The sequence below is a fragment of the Colletes latitarsis genome, chromosome 4, assembly GCF_051014445.1.
Source record: "Colletes latitarsis isolate SP2378_abdomen chromosome 4, iyColLati1, whole genome shotgun sequence".
NCBI lineage: Eukaryota > Metazoa > Arthropoda > Insecta > Hymenoptera > Colletidae > Colletes > Colletes latitarsis.
Window position 1 is genome coordinate 26,818,889 of NC_135137.1, and position 21,582 is coordinate 26,840,470.

Sequence of the window (21,582 nt, forward strand, 5' to 3'; positions counted from 1 at the left end):
TGAGATTGTGTTTGGTTCATTCTAAACAACTCTAAGCAACTCATTATTATTTCAACACATTTATTTCTATTTTAACCATAAACGTACATAGATATTTCTACACGTGTTCCCTCACAACCCCATTACACATTATTGGGCATTCTACCATGGGATTCCTCCTTATATCTCCGTTCCAACGCTACCAACTACGATCAGTAAAAATAACTGCACAAAAATTACAATCTGTTTAATTTTAGCACTTTGCTATTTTAGTACTTCTATTCTATAAATATTATGTCAAATTTACAAAATTGATTGGTCTTAATTGAAGATAATATATTAAGAATGGAATTTCTAACTTAAGGAGCCTCTCTACTTTGTGGAATTAAAAAGATCGAATTTTATTTTACGTTTTCTTTTAGTATGTAGTCTCGAAAATATATCTATGAAATATTAAATTGAAATTCAGAAAACTAACGAAGTTATAGCCTGCTGAAATGTACCACGCGCAGGTATAACAACTGGACGTCTAAAAATCTAAAAATAAATTAAAAATCTATCGATTGTTAACCCTTTGCACTCCGAATTATATTTGAAGTTTGTTATCAGCAGCTCCCAACGCTTTTAAGTGTTTTATTTGAAATGTACGTTAGCTAAAAAGTAGAGTAATTTAAACAAACAGAGGAACAAACAAATTCAATTAAATATCTGTTTTATTTACACTATTGTTGTATTTTTTAATTTTCAAGTGTATGATATCTCTTTGATTTGGACTTGAAAAAATGTCAAATGGGACTCGACAAAGGAGCTCCTAAGATAAAAATTGATGTCGACATAGGAGTGCAAAGGGTTAATGATTGTTGGGTATGCCAACAAATTTGTAACTTACCTAAAAAGGACAAAAATACTCGATGAAATATTGACATGATGAAGTAATATAAAATAGATAAAATAAATAAATACTGATGTACAGAACTAATGGAAGTCCACGTAATAGAAATTAATTAAAGAAAAGTTTTTTCTTGATAATTATTTCACCGTTTCGACCATAATGTGTATATAATAAAATATGTACCGTAATAAAAGCGAAGCGAGTGACATTGCAAAATAAAATAAAGAATGTATTACATATACAGAAATACCTGAAGATTTTATTTAAGGATTAGAAAGAGAAATTATTAATCCTGACCTAAAATTCTTGTCGTTCACCGAACTAAAATTAATCGTTCCTAAAAAATATAAGAATTAAATGCCATTGTACAAAACATAAAATGATATTTTTGGGATAATAAAATTACATCGAACAAATAATCAAGTATACAAATATTTTATTCTAACTTTCGACCGTGATACTAAGGTCTTCGTTCGTAGAAATAATTGATGTAACCCTAAAATTATAGATTAGCATAACAATATGAATTCTCGTTTCTTTTTTTATTAATATTGTAACTATAATTCTAGGTTTGTGCCAATTATTTTTACGGACGAAGATCTTAGTGTCATGGTCGAAACCTAGAATAAAATGTTCGCAAACTCGACTAATTCTCAAATAAATTATCTAATAATTTCTAATAATAATTAGAATTAAATAAAATAATACGTAAACAAAACTGTCCATCTTTAAAATACATTCGTAGGTAATTTTCGTTTATAGTAAACGTTTTAGTGCTACATTTGAAAAAGACCCAAGATCTTAGTGTCATGGTCGGAAGTTAGAATAAAATATTCGTAAACTCGACTAATTCCCGAATAAATTATCTAATAATTTCTAATAATAATTAGAATTAAATAAACAAACTTTTCTAAAATAAATTGAAGCTGTCTATTAGGGACAAAAATTAAATTTTCACGATTGTTTAGAAAGTGCAACAGAGTTTGAATCGTTTCGCTCATCAATGAAACGCCTGTACATTTGACAAACTTTCGAATTTCAATATTTTCATTTAGGAATATATTTTTAACTCTATTCTTAATCATTTTCGATAGCTACGAATCTACAAGATACTTTTATTCAGTTTAATTGTCAAATACAAAATATACAAATGTTTTGTAATTGCCTTATAGATGAATACGTAAAGAATACTTTATTCAATTTCAATATTCAATGTATTTCTATCTAGATTAATAACGTTTTATTTGTTGTTTCTATTATTCACCATCTCACAGTTAAGATTTATAATTAACTATATCGTGACGAATAATGTAACTATAACTCCAGCCTCGAAGACTGTTATTCGGTTAAATTTAAATTCTAGCATTTGATAATCTAGTAAATTAATTTAAGGGAGTATTGCTGTCTAGGCTGTCATTTCTTCGGTCTTTTTTTGTGATTTTTTTTTTAACGACAGGTAGGTTGTTTTGTAGTGATATTTTGCAGATATATTTATTTGTCTTATAGGTATGTATAGTATTTTTTTCATTAAAAAATATTAAAAATTGCGAGAGTTATAGCTTCTTGTTTAAAAAAACGCATTTAAACTGGCTTACATGATATTTCAAGATCTAGCAAACCGATTGACTTCAAATTTGGAGAGAATATTCAGCAGACGCGCCTTTATAGCTGGAACTAGAGATTTAAAAAAATATTGAGTTTTACTATCTTTTTGATACACTAAAGACAAAAGAACGATTAACAAATAGAAATTCGAAACTTGAAGCGTTGCCATTTCTTTATTTATCAGGATTTTGACTTCTCCCTAGTTCCTGCTATAACTACAACCTTCCTTATGAAGATACTTTAACCCCCTCTGTTTCAAATTATCTGGAATCCTGGAAGCCATTGGAGCACCTTTTCCAAAAGAGCTATTAAATAAGAAGTTATAATTCCCACGATTTTTAATATTTTTCCATGAAAAAAATATTGTACGTGCTTATAAGATGAATAAATACATCTACAAAGTCTCAGTACAAAACAGCCTACCTATCATTAGAAAAAAAATCACAACAAGGGCCGTGAAATTGACAGTCTAGACAGCAATACCTCCTTAAGAGTTAAAAATATATTTTATATTTTGCAAAACTGTAATCGTGGACCTCTCTTATCTACTAATGAGCACTTTTCCGTCGAATGTTTATTTAATATATCTATTCAGCATTTTATGTATGTTGATTATAAAACTATTCGAGTACGTCCATCTCTATTCTTCCGATCGCTGCACAGCGCCACGATAAAATCCCTAGGACAGAGTGCGAAGCGCCAAGTTCCAAGATGCAGACACAACAATTTCTAGAAACAACGATACGTGCACGATCAATCGCGGACGATCGTGCAAAACGTGCAAGAACCATAGTTAGCGCATAAAAAAGTCAAGCCACAACGTTCTCGTGTACCTTTGAAGGAACCTTTCAAGCTGCACGAAAGGAGACAGCCAAACAGAAAAAAAACGAGAAACACGCAGAGCAGAAGGAACTTCAAAAGAAAATACATTCTCAAAACGACTGGAGGAGAAAGAACTTCTCAACACCGCCGCTCTAAAACTCGATGATAATAAAAATGACTCACCAGAAGTCAGAAAATCGATCGAACGATATTTCTTTCCGTATTCTCGAAGTTCTTTAAAATCCAACCAGTCTGATGAAATGGAAGACCGCACCTCGGTATTGATGATTATATTTTATTTGTTCCACGTTTCTGTCTTTCTCCCTTGCGAGTTTCTGAACAATCAATAGATTCGATTAAAGCAAACATTTTCTATGACGTTAAAAACAGAGAGAATGTTCATATTTCGAGTAATTTTTTTATTCGATGTAATGGGCGACTAGAGCTTAGAAATTCATCGAGACAAAGGACAATGTTCGAAAGTGGCCATTTTTGGTAAGGTGCGTTGTCGATAAGTTGGCATTCGAGATAGCACAGTAGCAAGAAAAATCACTGCAGTCCTCGATTAGGAACAGACAAGCCTATTTCGCCAGAACCAATCAGATCTGCATGCCTTCTAATTGCCAACTTATCAGTAATGCACACTATACAAGGTATTCGGTAACCCCTAGGAAAAATTTTAATGGGAGATTCTGGAGGCTAAAATAAGATGAAAATCAAGAATACCAATTTGTTGATTGAGACTTCGTTAAAAAGTTATTAACGTTTAAAGTTCCGCCTGTAGAACGGCAATCTGCGGACGCAGTGAGACGCAGCAAGACGCAGCGAGACGCAGCTGTTCGCAGGTTGCCGTTCTACAAGCGGAACTTTAAACGTTAATAACTATTTAACGAAGTCTCAATCAACAAATTGGTATTCTTGATTTTCGTCTTATTTTAGCCTCCAGAATCTCCCATTAAAATTTTTCCCAGGGGTTGCCAAACACCCTGTATTCTAAGGTAGTAATCGTCAACTTGTCCTTGACAACATCAAATTTAATCACTCGCGTTAACACGTAAATGCATTGATCACGTTAGTTTTTCATACCCAGGGATGTCCTCGAAATTTGTTTAAATTATAATGGCAAAAATATTCAACATTTCAATGACCTACTTGATATTTTATAGCATTCCTAACGACTATCATCATTTAAAACTTTACAAATATTGAAGTTTATTTGTTTTCGCCGCAGCAGTCAATGTGTTAACTTAAAGCGACAGAAATAAATATTGAATCTATTACTCAATTTATTATTTCATTTCCTTTCATGTACATCGATATTAAAAATGTATTCATCGAACAATATATTCTGCTTCACTACTTCACACTTTCATTCCCACTGTAGCTATATTGTCTCATATTTAGAGCTATTAAATAAAATATTACTGTCATTTATTAGAACGACCACAAACTTCGTATAGTTCTAAACGTGCAAATAGGAGATTCTTTTATGATAGGAAATATCTTCATTCAATAACTTTACGGTATTTAAACGGCTCAATTGATTTCACTGAATATGATTCAATATCGAATGATCACTTTTTATCGCCTTTTGGTTTCTCTAATACATATTTGTTGTTTGTAAAAATACTAAAATATCTTTTAAATAAATCTTAAAAACAATTGCAGTTTATGTAAAAAGATTATATAACATTTTCTTTATCTTTTCTAATAAAAGTTAAGTCAAATTAAATATTATTCATTGCATATGTAAGACACATTAATAACGTACACCATAAATATTGTAATTAATATATTTATGTAAATATTATCTTATTTATATAATTTATATTTTAAATTATAATAATATTAAAGTTACGTGTCAGACAATATTATAATGTATTCGTCTCTGTAGAGTTATTATTAAAGATTTAATTCAATATTAATTTAATATTATTCAGGGAATTTTGGGATCGCAGAATTTGATTTGCATCTTAACATGTTCACTGTCAGATTAAAACTATAAATATTCTGGAAAACTAAAATTTTGATTTCTAGACCATTATAAACTACATGACCTAAAATTTGTTTCAGTATTTATTTTTATAACCTTACTATTCAAATTTGTTTCCCTCTCAACTTGAGAATTAATTTTTCTAGTTCCATAGTGGCAAATCCTATCATTCAAATATGACATGTGTCAGTCAAAGTGTTAAAATGTTTACTAAAGTAAAATTAACTTTTCTAAATGGGATGCAAATTATTAAAAGCATTTTAAAATTTATTTCTTTTGATATCGGGTTCGTAATCGTTGAGATCGAGTGCCTAAGGATACAATTTAGTATAAATAATCGTGGGTTTTCTTGTTTTTATTAGGTCGAGTTATAACTTCCGATGCAGCTAAGTAGAATCTATTGTTCGTATCTACCCGCTATGAGTTACCATGACAACAAGTTTTTGTTTTCACTATATAGACGAGGCTTCAGTTAATCTTTTGTCAACTGTTTTGTGCGATACACGTTACGTTATACTGTTTTTATAACCTCTGAAATGGAGAGTCCAAAAGTACATATTCGTTATGTAATGCTTTGGGAATTTAAACAAGGCAATAGTGCTAAGGCGACAGCTGAAAAAATATGCAGTGTATATGGTGAAGGACTAATAACTGATCGGGCAGTTAGAAATTGGTTTATAAAATTCCGTTCTGGAGATACGACCTTAAAAGACGAACCGAGGGCGGGACGTCCTTCCGACTTTGACGACATCCTTTTAAAGGCAATATTGGAGCAAAATCCACGTAAATCAACAAGAGGTATAGCAGAAAGGTTGAATACATCACAATCAACTGTTAACCGCCACCTGGAGAAATTAGGGAAAGTCAGCAAGTTAGGAGTATGGGTACCTCACAATCTCAGTGAACGGAATAAAGAAGATCGCATGTCAATCGCCACAAGTCTGCTCTCACGGGTAAAAATTGAGCCTTTTTTAAACAGAATTGTAACAGGCGATGAAAAATGGGTTACTAATGACAATATAGTCCACAAAAGACAGTGGCTTGATAAGGATCAACCACCCCTACCAGATCCGAAAGCAAACATCCATGGCAAAAAGATTTTATTGTGTGTATGGTGGGATTGTCAAGGAATAATTCACCACGAGTTGTTCAAGTCAAATTTAACGATTACTGCGGATAGATACGTTCAACAGTTGCAAAGAGTGCAAGAGAAACTCCATGAAAAGCGTCCTGCACTCGTCAATCGCAAAAACGTTACTCTTTTACACGACAATGTGCGACCACATACAGCAAGGGTGACTCAAGAAAAAATTCTTGAGCTTGGATGGTCTGTTTTACCACATCCACCTTATTCCCCGGATCTTGCCACGACAAACTACCACCTTTTCTGCTCCTTACAAAACTTTTTGAATGGAAAAACCTTCAATTCTGAAGAGCAAGTCAAGCAGGCTGTCGAAAACTTCTTTCAATCCAAACCAACCACATTTTACAAGGAAGGAATTGATAAACTGCCAGGAAGATGGGAGAAGGTTATAGATAATAGCGGTGAATACATAATAAATTAATATAATTTTGTTATTTAATGAGAGCAAAATAAATGTCTGATAAAACAACGGAAGTTACTTATGACTCGACCTAATAGTTACATTTTCGTGTTTCTGGCTTGCTGTGTGGCGTTAGAAAATGGCGCGCGAATATCGAACAATACGTAGAACGACGTTCCGCGAGACTGTTCGTCGCAGTTTTTTGGCACAAGAACTGACGCCAGTTGTCGCCTCTTGATATTTTATACCTATCCCCTATGGAACAACGCGCGCAACACAAGGAAGATATACGCGAAGGAGGTTCTTAAACTGGGCTGCAGCTAATGCGAGCAGATGCTGCAATTTAACAGCGTTTATTATCCCAAGCGGGCACTGCACGTCACAAGCGTCGTAAACTTGTGGTACAAAATTTTGAACAATATTATACACACCGCAGAACTTCTTGTTCGACCGTTTTTGTTTCAAAAGTTCTGCAAAGTCACCCTTAAATTATACCTAATTCAGCCAATTCAGTCAATTATATTCGTGCTCGTAGAAAAGAGATTTGTTTGGAGGAAGTAAGGTAAGATAAGATTAATGGGGAATTTTATGCGTAATTTTATAAATTAAGTTCATTTCAGTTTTAAGACAAACTTTATGTACAGGGTGTTCCGCATTTTTCCGTACACACTTCAGCAGTGTGTAGTAAAACTAAGATTAAAATGTTATATAAAAAAATATCCATAAATGCTTCGTTAAGAAGTAATAACAAAAATATGAACTGTGAAACTGGCTTGAGATTCAGGACATTAAATAAGAAAACAAAGTTATAACAAAATAAAATCTTTTGCAAGCATTCGATATGACAAAAAGTTATCATCGAAGAAAAAATATTTCAGCGCCTAATATCCACGTAATTCAACGTTAAAAATATTTTTTCGTGCCTCAACTAGCAGTTGCTCTCTTTAAACAAACTTTTAGTAAATAAAAAACATTACATTTCATATTTTTGTCATAACTTCTTAACAAAGCATTTATGATTTTTTTTTATATAACATTTTAATCTTACTTTTACTACACACTGTTGAAGTGTGTACAAAAAAATGTGGAACATCCTGTATAATATTTATAATAGCAAAAATAGGCCAGTATTTTATTGCAGTTACAAAAAAATTATGGATATTCTTCAAATATAGATTTAAATGTATATATTCAAACTTAACATAAAAATATTTCACTGTTTCCCCTCCAAAATTCTAAAGAACCACTAAAAAATTTTGTTCTAGAGTAAAATATTCTCTTAAAAACGTATTATAGTCTTTTTGGGATGAAGTGACGTTGGAACTGTGTGTTACCAAAGTAACAGACGGAAGCCACTGAATACAATATTCTTCGAAGTAGTTACACACGTGAACAACTGGAACTATTACGTTTCGAGTTCATGAATACAAAGTTACGAAATTCGCAGGGAATTTCCGGAAAACCTAATTACATACACGCAGTTGCAGGATTGAAGTGCGCAAAACAGGCATAAGTTCACAAAAATATAGTTTGAAAACTCCAAAGAAATTTTATTAAATGATTGATACAAATAATATTCATCCGTCAAATCCTTTGTATTCATATAGAATTTGATTTGTTATTAACGATCTGTTCTCACAGAAGCTACAGTGAGGTGCGTCTATTTTATCGAAGACGTTTTTTATTTTGAAATAAAGTAAGTTTAATATTATTATAAATATCGATCACCATTGGATAAATTAAACAAAATTAAATCAAATTGATGCAACATAATGATATCACACTTCTATGAATTAATATATGGAAACAAAAACTGAATATCAGTACGATTATTGTTATTCTTTAAGTATTTATCTGTCCTTTAATTTCTACAAACTTAATCATCCTGCCTAAAAGACATTTATACCATATCACTTTTTCGGGAGACATTTTCTTGTACAAATGTTTCATTCAAATTTTACGTACTATTATTTGTATTATATGTATACTAGTAGTTATTTTAGCGCCATTTTATTCCACGACTTTTCTTATAGTATACGTACAATGAATTTTTTAATATTCACTGCTGTTCTTATTGTTTGTTTTCTGAGAAAAATATGTAGTTATGCTTATCTGGCCGGTAGAACGATTTATATATTTTCCTAAAAAACTGAACAAAATTTAGCATTAGCTGGTTAGCTTCCGATGCAAATAGGAAATATATAGCAAAGATGAAAAAAGAGAATCTTCAGTTTCCATTATCTTAGAAAATCCTATTAAAAATAGTTAAACTTTCCACACGTACAGTTTCAAAACTACTATTGTTTTCTCCATAATTGAACCACTATTAGAAGTGGCAAGGCTTCCCCTTTAAAATGGTTTTTTGGTTTATGTTAATCCGACTTTCCATTTTGGAGATATCGTAATTTAAATGATAGGGTAATTTTTTAAATTCAACTATCTCTGTCTCCGTCTGATGTGTCGGGTCCCCCCCCTCTCTCTCTCTCTCTCTCTCTCTCTCTCTCTCTCTCTCTCTCTCTCTCTCTCTCTCTCTCGCACGTGAGTCGTGACAGTCGTGATCGAATGACGTGATGTTACAAAAAACCTACTATTTACTATTTACTACGTGTACGTGCGGTCAATGACCTCGCGACGTCATCAATGAAATGTAAACAAATGCTTTGAACTCTTATATCTCCGGAACTAACCACGCGATCGACTTGAAACAAGTTTCATTTTAGAAGGATCTTTATCCTCTAACAGATGAATATAGCTACTGTTATAATTTATATTGTTTCTTATATTTATTTTGATATTTACTGTGATATACCTAAAGAAGTTTCAGCAGTTCCTATTGATTATATGATTCGTGTTCGATAAAACTGGATTATAAATTGTTTATTTAATTGAAAATGAATATAAATTTGTATACAGGATACTTACATAGTTACTATGTCAATAGTTTTTCGTAAATAATTGTTTTCCCCGAAATTAACTACAGTATCAATTTGAAACGAAATTTGTTTTCAAGGGCGTTTTATCTACTATTCGATAAAAACTGAAAAATTTTGACATAATTTGTAAATTTTCTGTACGAAATTAAAGTACAAAGTATGCACATTTAGATTAAAAGTATTGCATAGTTTTGTATAGATTTTTAATATTAGATATTAATTCACTATCGATTATAAATACCCTCCTTTTTGTATTAATTTATTTTTACGTTATGTTCTTCTTATTTAATGTGACTAATTATTTATTTCTAGGTTTCAATAATCAATTTTTACATATTTATAAGAATTCAAAGTAACGGTCAAAATATCTGTATAAAATAAATTATATTTATCACAATCAGGGATGGACAAAATTTAATTTCAATAATGCATAATGAATAAAACCATCAACTATTTATTTGTGACGTACTCGATCGAACAGTTATATTTCTATTCGTTCATTATGTATAATTTTATTTAACAAATAATGGATGAAGACATGTTTATCTTTCATTCGTTATTCGAAATATTTATTTACATAAGAATTTTGCCCATCACTGATTTAATAATTGTTGCAAATAAAGACTGTATCAGAATTCTAAAACGAGCTATTACTTTGTTATGGTTTCTACTTGCATAACGTAATAGTAAATGCTTTGAAAGTCTGAAACACCAAGAATTGAAATTACGTGTTTTTGTATAGTCCTAAATTTATTATTATGGACGAAACAGACAAAAGGTTGTCGATTTGATGACATTTTTCCCCCTTCCAATGGAATCTTTTCATTTTATTTTCCGTCCCAAGAAACATCCCCAGGGATTCGTATCCTAGTACGCCTATCTCAATAAGCTTCCAGCTACCCCTTGGTGTATTTCGGATGATATTCTGTTGCCTGCTGCCGCCACCCTCTTGCGCAAAGGGTCCAAACACATTTCGCTGTGCACGATGAGTATAGATACGCGGCTAATGTACATTAGACGATGTGAAATTCTAATCTATTGAATAAAATTCTAAACGAACAAGTGAACCTTCGTGTTTGAAAATTCTATTACAACTTATATCTTTTGTTTAAAAGATTATTGGTTTTAAAACAATACCAGTAATTTTAACGTTACACATATATTATTTCCACATACGAGTGAATCAATTTTTTAATTTCTTACATATCGTAAATTGTATAGTCGATGTTGATTCTTAGAACTCCAATTAGATCTTATCTGGAGGAATATGGAATTATTTATCAAATTCTTATCATAAAATTTGTTTTTACTTGATAGTAGACGAGCAAGGGTTGTGAATTTCCATTCTTTATTTCAGTCATCTTGTATTTTCAGCCGTATAAGAAAAGTGATGTGTGGTATTAAAATTTGATTTTAAGGTATTATTAAAAGATTGGATATTTCTCCCGCCATTATATTCGTTAATTAATTTTGTTTAATACGATATCAATAGTATTGCGTTTTTCGAACACAATTCTGGGCATTTCAAAATAATGTTCTCATTAATTAACTTGTTTTCAATGGAATTTTCAATGGAATTACACTTTTGAAATTTCGATGCTATTTCGATTGCTTGTTTTATGGCATACTAAGTCCATTTCTCTTCAACCATAAACTTCCATATGAAATATAGAATAAAACTGTATTGTTAAATTTGTACGAGCTACATAAATATACTCAAAAATTATTTAAATCGTATATACAGAAAAGTTGTTTAATTCTTTCTTGTAGATACCTATGGGGTCTACTTCAGAAAAAAGTTTCATTGAAATATATTCACTATCGTAGGAGTTATGGCTGTTTGAAAATTGGACCATTTTTATGAGGTTTTTCTAATATTACGGGATCAAGGAACAACTTTTCGAATATTTTTATAATTGCTATATATTCTACACTAAAATACGCGACGTTTGGCTTTTTGAACATTAAAATTGTCCAATCCGTTCAGAAGTTACGGTGTTTTAGAGATTCGCATGAAATTTACGGGAAGCATTTCTAGCCTGAAATTACATATTTGGTAAGGAATTTTTTTCTCAAAAATAGTTAGGATTTCGAGGGTATGTCTATTCATCAAAAATGATTGTAATTGACCCCTACAACCGAAAATAATTATTCCAGAACGATTTGAAATTTTTACGTGTCAAGTTTCAGTACTATTTTATGGAAAATTTATTATTTTTTTTAACTGTTATGACCAAAAAAGTCTCGTATCAATTTGAAATACATGTGTTTTATTCATTATCTGTAGATTAATATATCTGAGTATGCGAGTTTTTCTAACTTTTATAGTTCTCAAAATTGGCTGGTTGTTTACAATTATAATTATGATTACGCTCATTACAGTTATAAATCAATCACTTTGCTTTTCAGTGAAATTTGAGACCTATATGACCCCAAGGAAACATTTTAATGGCAGATTCTGCGGCCAAAATAAAACGAAAATCAAGAATACCAATTTGTTGATGGAGGCCTCATTAAAAAGTTATTAACGTTTGAAGTTCCGCTCGTACTGAATTTTTTTCTTGAAAATGCGCAGGATTTCGGGGTATGTCTTTTGACGAAAAATGCTTGTAATTGACCCCTGCCACTGAAAATATTTTTTCCAAAACGATTTGAAATTTTTTAATTTCACCGAAAACTTTCAACAACTACTTGAATGTTTTTCTCGAAAGAGGGTAGGATTTCAGAGGTATGTGTATTCACCAAAAATGATTGTAATTGACCCCCGCAACCAAAAGCAATTTTTCCAGAGCGATTTGAAATTTTTTTTCCGCCGAAAATTTTAGGCACCTACCCCCCTTGTCGATTTTTCTTAAAAATTCGTTATTCATTTTTAATAAATTTGTTTGACGTTCTACGGAAAAGTTGTGTAATACTTTTTTGTAGGTATCCATAAGGTCCACTTCCATGCTAAATTTCATTGAGATGTGTTCACTATTGTAGAAGTTATGGATGTTTGAAGATTGGGCCATTTTAATGAGGGTTCTCTAACTTCACGGTGTTAAAGAACAGCTTTTCGAATATTCTTGGAATTTCTAAATATTCTTCATCAAAATAGGCGCTGTTTGCATTTTGAAACATTAAAATCCTCCAATTCGTTCAGAAGTTATGATATTTTAAATATTTGCATTCGAGAAAGCATTTCTGGCCAAAAATTATATTTTCGGTAAAGATTTCTTTCCTCGAAAGTGTGTAGGATTTCGAAAGTATGTGTAATGACCAAAAATGATTGTAATTGACCCTGCAACCAAAAATAATTTTTTTAGAACGATTTGAAATTTTGTAATTTTATTTTTTAATAACTTTTTAACGAAGCCTCAGTCAAGAAATTGATATTCTTGATTTTCGTCTTATTTTGGCCTCTAGAATCTCCCATTAAAATTTTCCCCAGGCGTGGCCGAACACCCTGTATATTTCATTATTATCTAAAACAATATTGGATTACATATAATTGACCTCATTCCTTCCACAAAATAAACATAATTTAATCATGAGCAGCGTTAAAATGTTAATGAAATTAAAAGCCTGAAAAACCCTGAGCGATTTAAACGCTAAATCTAGCGCAACAAGGACTTGAAATACGCCTCGGTATATACGACAGAGCATACAGAGTCGATTACAGAGAAGAAACTTTCAGGGAAAGCAGTTCCGTCGAAAACATAAATCGTTTCGCGATATGAAGCATGAAAGAATGGTACAACACGCCGCGAATACCAAATATCCGATTAAATGTTAAAAGGAAAAGAATCGGGCAACGGCGAATCGAATTCGCGTGGCAGATAGCATCGGTCTCGAGCGCCTAGCCACCATCGAAGAACTGAATGTCGAGCACTTGACTTTCATCGGCACCGGCTGCTAAACAAGCTATTGACTTTTTACCAACGCCACGTACGCATTTCGTGTATGAATGAACCCACACAGCTCGACGCCAGCGTATTTTCCGCAGTAATTTCTGTGGATGCAAGGCAAAACATAAAACACGTTTTCAAAACATTTTTGTTTGCCCGTTAATTCAGCTGCAGAATATAGAATCTACGTACGTATTTATCATAAAAAGTGTATAAAAACAAATTTTTTCTAGTCGAAAGAAGAGCGCACCTTTACCAAAGTCCAATACTTAATATCTATCAGACAACGTAACGTAAATACAGAAAATTTTGACGAACTTGCGTTTTTTATTGTAATATGCATTTCATACAAAACAAAAAATTATGAAAAAGGAATAGTGTTGCTTAAAAGATAATCTTTTTAATTTCTTATTCTTTTCTTTTGTTACAACATTACGTAAATACAGATAATTTTGACGAACTTACTTTATTGTCATATGCATTTCATACAAAATAAAAGAGTGTAAAAAAGGAATAGTGTTGCTTAAAAGATAATCTTTCTAATTTCTTATTCTTTTCTTTTGTTACAACATTACGTAAATACAGATAATTTTGACGAACTTACTTTATTGTAATACGCATTTCATACAAAACAAAACAAAAGAGTATAAAAAAGGAATAGTGTTGCTTGAAAGATAATCTTTTTAATTTCTTATTCTTTTCTTTTGTTCTCAATTTCAATTTGAATTTATTGGATTTTATTTTCTTACAGATACTGTCTTTAGCGGTCTCTGATAAAATGTATTTATATACAGGGTGAACTACGTAACTTGATCAGTTTAATTTATTCTATTACTGGTGGTCCATTCAAAATGTCTTTTTATCTAGTATAACATGGTTTAGGAAAAGCTTTGAGATGAGTGTACAGAATTTGTTTGCTAATTGTTTTTGTTTCAAAGTTTTCAAGGTGACCTATAGTTTTCTATTAAGAAACTTATTTTTTTATACACTTATCGTTCAGTGGATATTAAGACGAATTCGGCAAGCAAAATAATAAATACATTTTTTCTATTTAAACAGAAAAAATGTTAAGAAGAATTCTCAGTTGTAAACATTTTGCATGTTTAGTATACCTATTACAAAAATTTAGCATACTCGTTTTAAAGTTCTTCCTAAACCATGTTATACTAGATAAAAAATCGCCCTGCATATCAGAATTTCGATGCATTGATAAACGTGTACATTTCTTGCTAAAATCATAGTAGATCGGTATTCATGATTCATTCTATTATAACTCGAATTTCGTTAATCTAAATAACAAAAAGTGTAAATTAGTTTCTATTAAAAAAAATCTAGAGGATTATCTGTTTTTGCCCTGTCGGTTGCCACTCTTTTTCTAATTAAAAAATTTGTTGCACACAGTTTTGCCTCTTTAAACCATTTAAATAAAAAAAAATTTTGTTTTAATTAAATCTAATACTTTACGTATGTATATGGGTCATTCTATACATATTATAAAAACTATGTTAGCATAAATTGCTACTTTATAAACGTCTTATTTTTTGTTTACAGGTAAAGTACACATATTTAAATACACATTCAATTTTGCATAGGATAAATTTATATCTGATTTTTTATAGTTATAATGTATCTTCAGAAAATTAATGCTCCAGAATTCGAAGAATACTGAGTAATGGGAACCATTTTCACGCGTAATTTAACCATTCGTACCGTTTAATATTTCATATTTAACAAAAGTGTTTTTATTAAATGCACTTTACCTCGAATAATAACTACATACGTTGTCTGAACGAACATGATTTATGTAATATAAACATTTCAGCTCTTCATTTGATTCCTCTTTAGTATTCAAAAGTTGATTGTCAATATTTAGAAATGAATTATACAAAAAAAACAAAACCTTATTAAAGATAAATCAGTAATGAATGTTGGTTAATGAAAAAGATAAAATGAGAGAGGAAAATGTGTAAAGTTAGAAATAATTTAATCTTAAAATTTACACTGAGTCAAAATAATAATGTTGTCAGAAATGAATGAATCAATCAGTCATATACCTATTAAAATAATGATTAATGAAGATCTTAAAAAGCTGTTTCAATATTCGTTTATAATAATATCTACTAAAGTTGACAATTTCCAAAAGCTATACAAACAATCTAAGGTCGTCTTTAATCGACTGTTTATCAATAGTACCATTTTTAATTTTTTATTAATTTTTAAAATTATTTCTTTCATTTAATCGAAAACAAATTGTATGCTTTGATAATGCTTTATTACTAAATATATCTTAATAGGTTTGTGTAGATACAATACATGTTTCATAGCTGTGTTAAAAACCATGAAATTAAAAAAATCCTGTATCTAAAAAGTTATTTAAAACAAATGAAATTTTAATAAAATCAGTCCGCACAAAACAAACGTAAAATTTACTTGTAATTGTTTTCACAATAAAATAATGCTCATTATTCTACAAAACAAAACAATATGAAGTGAGACAAAAGGGAAGCAAACTCATAAAATATAATGTCACGAAAATGCTTGCTGATCGTATAAATTATTTTTTCTTTATCTTCTGTTTTGTTGCGTAATACAATCAGGAAGAAGACATTCTGGTCGAAACATGGAAAATATTTATGGCACGATTTAAATGATTTTGAAGAAGGAATGTCACGGAAGAAAGATCTTTTTTGAGGTCGTTAATATCTTTTAAAAATTTAGGCACTTGTCGATTTTTCTTAAAAATTCGTTTTTGATTTTTAGTAATTTTGTTTGACGCCCTACATAAAAGTTGTTTAATACTTTTTCATAGGTATCCATAAACTCTAGTTTCTCCCAAAATTTCATTGAAATATATTCACTATTGTAGGAATTATGGCTGTTTGAAGATTGGGCCATTTTTATGGGCTTTTTTTACTTCACGGTGTTAAAAAACAACTTTTCGAATGTTCTTGGAATTCCTACATATTCTCCATCAAAATACGCGTTGTTTGCCGTTTGAAACATTAAAATCCTCCAATCCGTTCAGAAGTTATGACGTTTTAAAAATACGCAAGAAATTTTGGAGTGACATTTCTGGCCCGAAATTATATTTTCGGTAAGGAATTTTTTTCTCGAAAATGGTTAGGATTTCGGAGGTCTGTCTATTGACAAAAAAGAATTAGAATTGACCCCTGCAACCAAAAACAATTTTTCCAGAATGATTTGAAATTTTTTTCCGCCGAAAATTGTAGGCACCTACTCTCTGTCAATTTTTCTTAAAAATTCGTTTTTCATTGTTAATAAATTTGTTTGACGTCCTACGGAAATTTTGTTTAATACTTTTTTATAGGTAACTATGAGCTCTACTTCCATACTAAATGTCTTTAAGATACGTTCACTATTGCAGAAGTTATGGACGTTTGAAGATTGGGCCATTTTTATGGGGGTTTTCTCACATTACAGGGTTAAGGAATAACTTTTCGAATATTCTTGGAATTTCTACATATTCTCCACTAAAATATGCGTTGTTTACATTTCGAAAAATTAAAATCCTCCAATCCGTTCAGAAGTTATGACATTTTAAAAATTTGCATGAAATTTTAGGACAGCATTTCTAGTCTCACGTTAGATTTTCGGTAAAGAATTTTTTTCTCGAAAGTTCGTAGGATTTCGAAGATATATGTATTGACCAAAAATGATTGTAATTGATCGCTGTAACTAAATATAATTTTTTTAGAATGATTTGAAATTTTTCTAACTTAATTTTTTAATAACTTTTTAACGAAGCCTCAATCATCAAATTAATTTTGATTTTCGTCTTATTTTGGCCTCTGAAATCTCCCATTAAAATGTTTCCCAATGATGAACGAACACCCTGTATTTTAATATTTTAAGTCTAAGATGATCTATGATATGATCTAATCCATATTTTGTTTATCAATTGTATACTTTGTAACCGGATCTATGGGCTCGAGTTGAGATTCTAAGATCTTTAATTTTGTTAATAAATAGAATTAACTTTTCGTTAAACACAGTTTGAGAAACTGTCTAAGCAATCGATGATAAATTCAGAGCTATTATGTTCGCCACGTGAAGGTTTCCGCGCGTGACCGCGTAAAAATGACCCTTAATGACACGCGTCGCTGGGTGTTACGCAAGATTGATTACGCTTTCTCCTAACACCTGCGAACTTCATTACAGACACTTTTACCTGATTAACCTAGAACCGGGACGCAAATTAATCCATGTTTGCGTTCACGTGTTTTCGATTGTCCCGGCATTTATTCGCCGTGAAATCATCCATAATCGCGTTTTCCGTTTAGCTTTCCTCTTATGTAGAGCGCTTATCTTCGATCCCGTCGTCCAACGAAACTTAGGACGAAATAATAGTAATCTTGGTAATGATTTGCCACTTTCGCCGCTGATCTTGTATCTTCAGCGACGTTAATCGGCGTGCTATCCTAGTCGAGTAAGGAGTACGCAAAAGGAGTATGGAAATTCTTTGGAGAACTTCGCAGAGTTAGTCTCTCTACTACGCAAAAATGATCGCTCGATTAAATTTTATTTTCGTCGTGACACTGATTTCTAATCGAACCACCGTAAGAATTCTCTCGTCTATCCGTAAGATGAAGCGAATTCGTGCAAATTTTATTCACGAATAACGAATAAAAATTTTAAATTCGGTCGAAAAATAGACGCGACTTCGTATCAATATCGGTTTAGAAATGGATTACAGTTTATGAATGAGTTTTCGAATGAAATATAAATGAAAATTCACGACTATATCTAAAGTTTAGACTTGCTACTTATGAATAAAATTTTCCCAATTCTGTGGCGAAGTTTAAAAATTATTTCAGCGAATGCTGATATAAAATATTGTTCGTTTTGTTGAATTTTCTAAACTACAACCAAACAGGGTACGTTCTTATTTTTGTGTGTTATTAAAAATATAAAGAAAAGAAAGAAAATCTTGAAATTTAATCGTCAATAACTTTTGTAATACGCACTTTTGTTGTAAGAGCATTTTATGGTTAGTGCACTACCAAACATTTCACGATGTAAGCTTAGATTTTAAAGACATGAAAGGGTGGCCCAAAATTGATATTACTATCGATCATACTAAAAATTGGAGCAAAACAACAACGTTTATAAATCTAATTTACAACAATTTTTGTAATACTCATTTTTGCAACGAGCTATCCAATCAATTGCAATCTTATAAATTCTTTTTAATATTTAAAGACACGTATTTACAAAACTATTCTTCCTACGTCAACGTCGAATATATTTTAAGGTAATGCAAATTTTTGAATACGAAATTTATACATTTTTACTATTGAATTGTAATAATTAAGTTATGTAATTATAAGAAAGTGACATGCAATACGATTTGACAAGAACATGTAGAATTAAACGTGCTTAACGTTATGTTTATAAAACTAAAGTGAAATAATATATGTATATATAACTGTGAAAAACATTATACCTATATTAAAGAAAATGGAATCAATATAAAATACAGCACCAACGGTTATTATTGAAAATTAGTATGAATATACAGGGTGTTCGGCCACTCCTGGGGAAAATTTTAATGGGAGATTCTAAAGGCCAAAATAAGACGAAAATCAAGAATATCAATTTGTTGATTGAGGCTTCGTTAAAAAGTTATTAAAAAATAAAATTACAAAATTTCAAATCGTTCTAAAAAAATTATTTTTGGTTGCAGGGTCAATTACAATCATTTTTGGTCATTACACATACTTTCGAAATCCTACACACTTTCGAGGAAAGAAATCTTTACCGAAAATATAATTTTTGGCCAGAAATGCTTTCTCGAATGCAAATATTTAAAATATCATAACTTCTGAACGAATTGGAGGATTTTAATGTTTCAAAATGCAAACAGCGCCTATTTTGATGAAGAATATTTAGAAATTCCAAGAATATTCGAAAAGTTATTCCTTAACCCTGTAATGTGAGACAACCCTCATAAAAATGGCCCAATCTTCAAACATCCATAACTTCTACAATAGTGAACACATCTCAATGAAATTTAGCATGGAAGTGGACCTTATGGATACCTACAAAAAAGTATTACACAACTTTTCCGTAGAACGTCAAACAAATTTATTAAAAATGAATAACGAATTTTTAAGAAAAATCGACAAGGGGGGTAAGTGTCTAAAATTTTCGGCGGATAAAAAATTTCAAATCGTTCTGGAAAAATTGTTTTTGGTTGCGGGGGTAAATTACAATCATTTTTGGTGAATACACATACCTCTGAAATCCTACCCTCTTTCGAGAAAAACATTCAAGTAGTTGTTGAAAGTTTTCGGTAAAATTAAAAAATTTCAAATCGTTTTGGAAAAAATATTTTCAGTGGCAGGGGTCAATTACAAGCATTTTTGGTCAAAAGACATACCCCCGAAATCCTGCGCATTTTCAAGAAAAAAATTCAGTACGAGCGGAACTTCAAACGTTAATAACTTTTTAATGAGACCTCCATCAACAAATTGGTATTCTTGATTTTCGTTTTATTTTGGCCGCAGAATCTGCCATTAAAATGTTTCCTTGGGGTCATATAGGACTCAAATTTCACTGAAAAGCAAAGTGATTGATTTATAACTGTAATGAGCGTAATCATAATTATAATTGTAAACAACCAGCCAATTTTGAGAACTATAAAAGTTAGAAAAACTCGCATACTCAGATATATTAATCTACAGATAATGAATAAAACACATGTATTTCAAATTGATACGAGACTTTTTTGGTCATAACAGTTAAAAAAATAATAAATTTTCCATAAAATAGTACTGAAACTTGACACGTAACATTTAAAAAAATTCCGTTACAGGATTTGAAACGTTCCATTGCATGAATTTATCTGACTACGCGGTTTATTCGTAGATTTATAGATACTTTTTTCAAAATTTATTAACCATCTACGGCTACAATTATGATTACGCTCATCGCATATATAAATTTATCACTCTGCCAAATTGCAATAAATCGATTAGAGCTGCATCTGAAATTTTCTTTGTTTGACTAATAAAAAATTCACAACATTTACACCGAATTAGGAAAACTCAAGTTCGTGCAAAGACTTCATAATTCAGATACAACCGAAAAAACGAAATATTTAATATCACATATTAAAGCAAAACAATATTTATCTATTCCATTTCTGTGCCTAGTGTAAGAATATTTTCAAAAGCTGGTCAAAATCTTTCCGAAAGACGAACAAGAATACAACACAAATATACAAATATCTGTGATAAAGTGTAATAAAAGAAATAAAGTTTACATGATTCTTTTATAATTAATATCTACCGTACATTCTCCTGAATCATTTGTATTCAGTTTTACGATATCTTAGCGATAATCATACTTCTATCCGTACAGTGCTGTGAATAATCAAAGTAAGAATCAATGTAACTTTTAAAAATACCATATTTTTATATTTCTATATTATAATCCAAAACAAACACAAGGAAAAAGATTTTAAAAGTGCTTTTTAAGTTGTGAATAAGTATAAACTCAGTATTAATTTCCATATTTTTCCAGTCAATATTTCGTGGATTTTTCTGACTTTCCTATAACTTGTAATAATCGATCAAACATACTATCAATTAATACATTTAATGTGTTTTTAGGAATCTCTGTCTATTGCAAATACTATTTGTTCTTTGAGTTCTGGGATATTATTTATTAACGGCCTGTCCTGGCCGCAAACTTTCGTTGCTGGAGTACCGCAGAGGTTCTCAATGGAGTTTAAGTCCTGACTTAACGCTAGCCATGGTAATATGTAATTTGATTCCAATTCTAGAAACAACTTTTTACTGAAAGAAGCAATATAAATAGGGGCATTATCCTGCTGGAATATTGTTTCATTGTCTTCTGTTAATATTATAAACAGCAACAGATGATCGTGATTTGTTGACATCCA

The 21,582-nt window shown here is 30.8% G+C and overlaps 1 protein-coding gene across 8 annotated transcripts in view; it reads right to left on the reverse strand.

The window, feature by feature from the left end:
• Wge (BAH domain and coiled-coil containing protein winged eye) overlaps window positions 1–21,582 on the reverse strand; it is a 646,012-nt gene that overhangs the window by 316,268 nt on the left and 308,162 nt on the right. Inside the window, exon 2 of one of the 8 annotated variants that reach the window (XM_076763821.1) lies at window positions 3,482–3,633. The exons of the other annotated variants lie outside the window; for them this stretch is intronic. The gene's annotated coding sequence lies outside the window, so the exon portion shown is untranslated. The remainder of the gene's footprint in view (window positions 1–3,481; window positions 3,634–21,582) is intronic. 8 annotated transcript variants of the gene reach the window in all.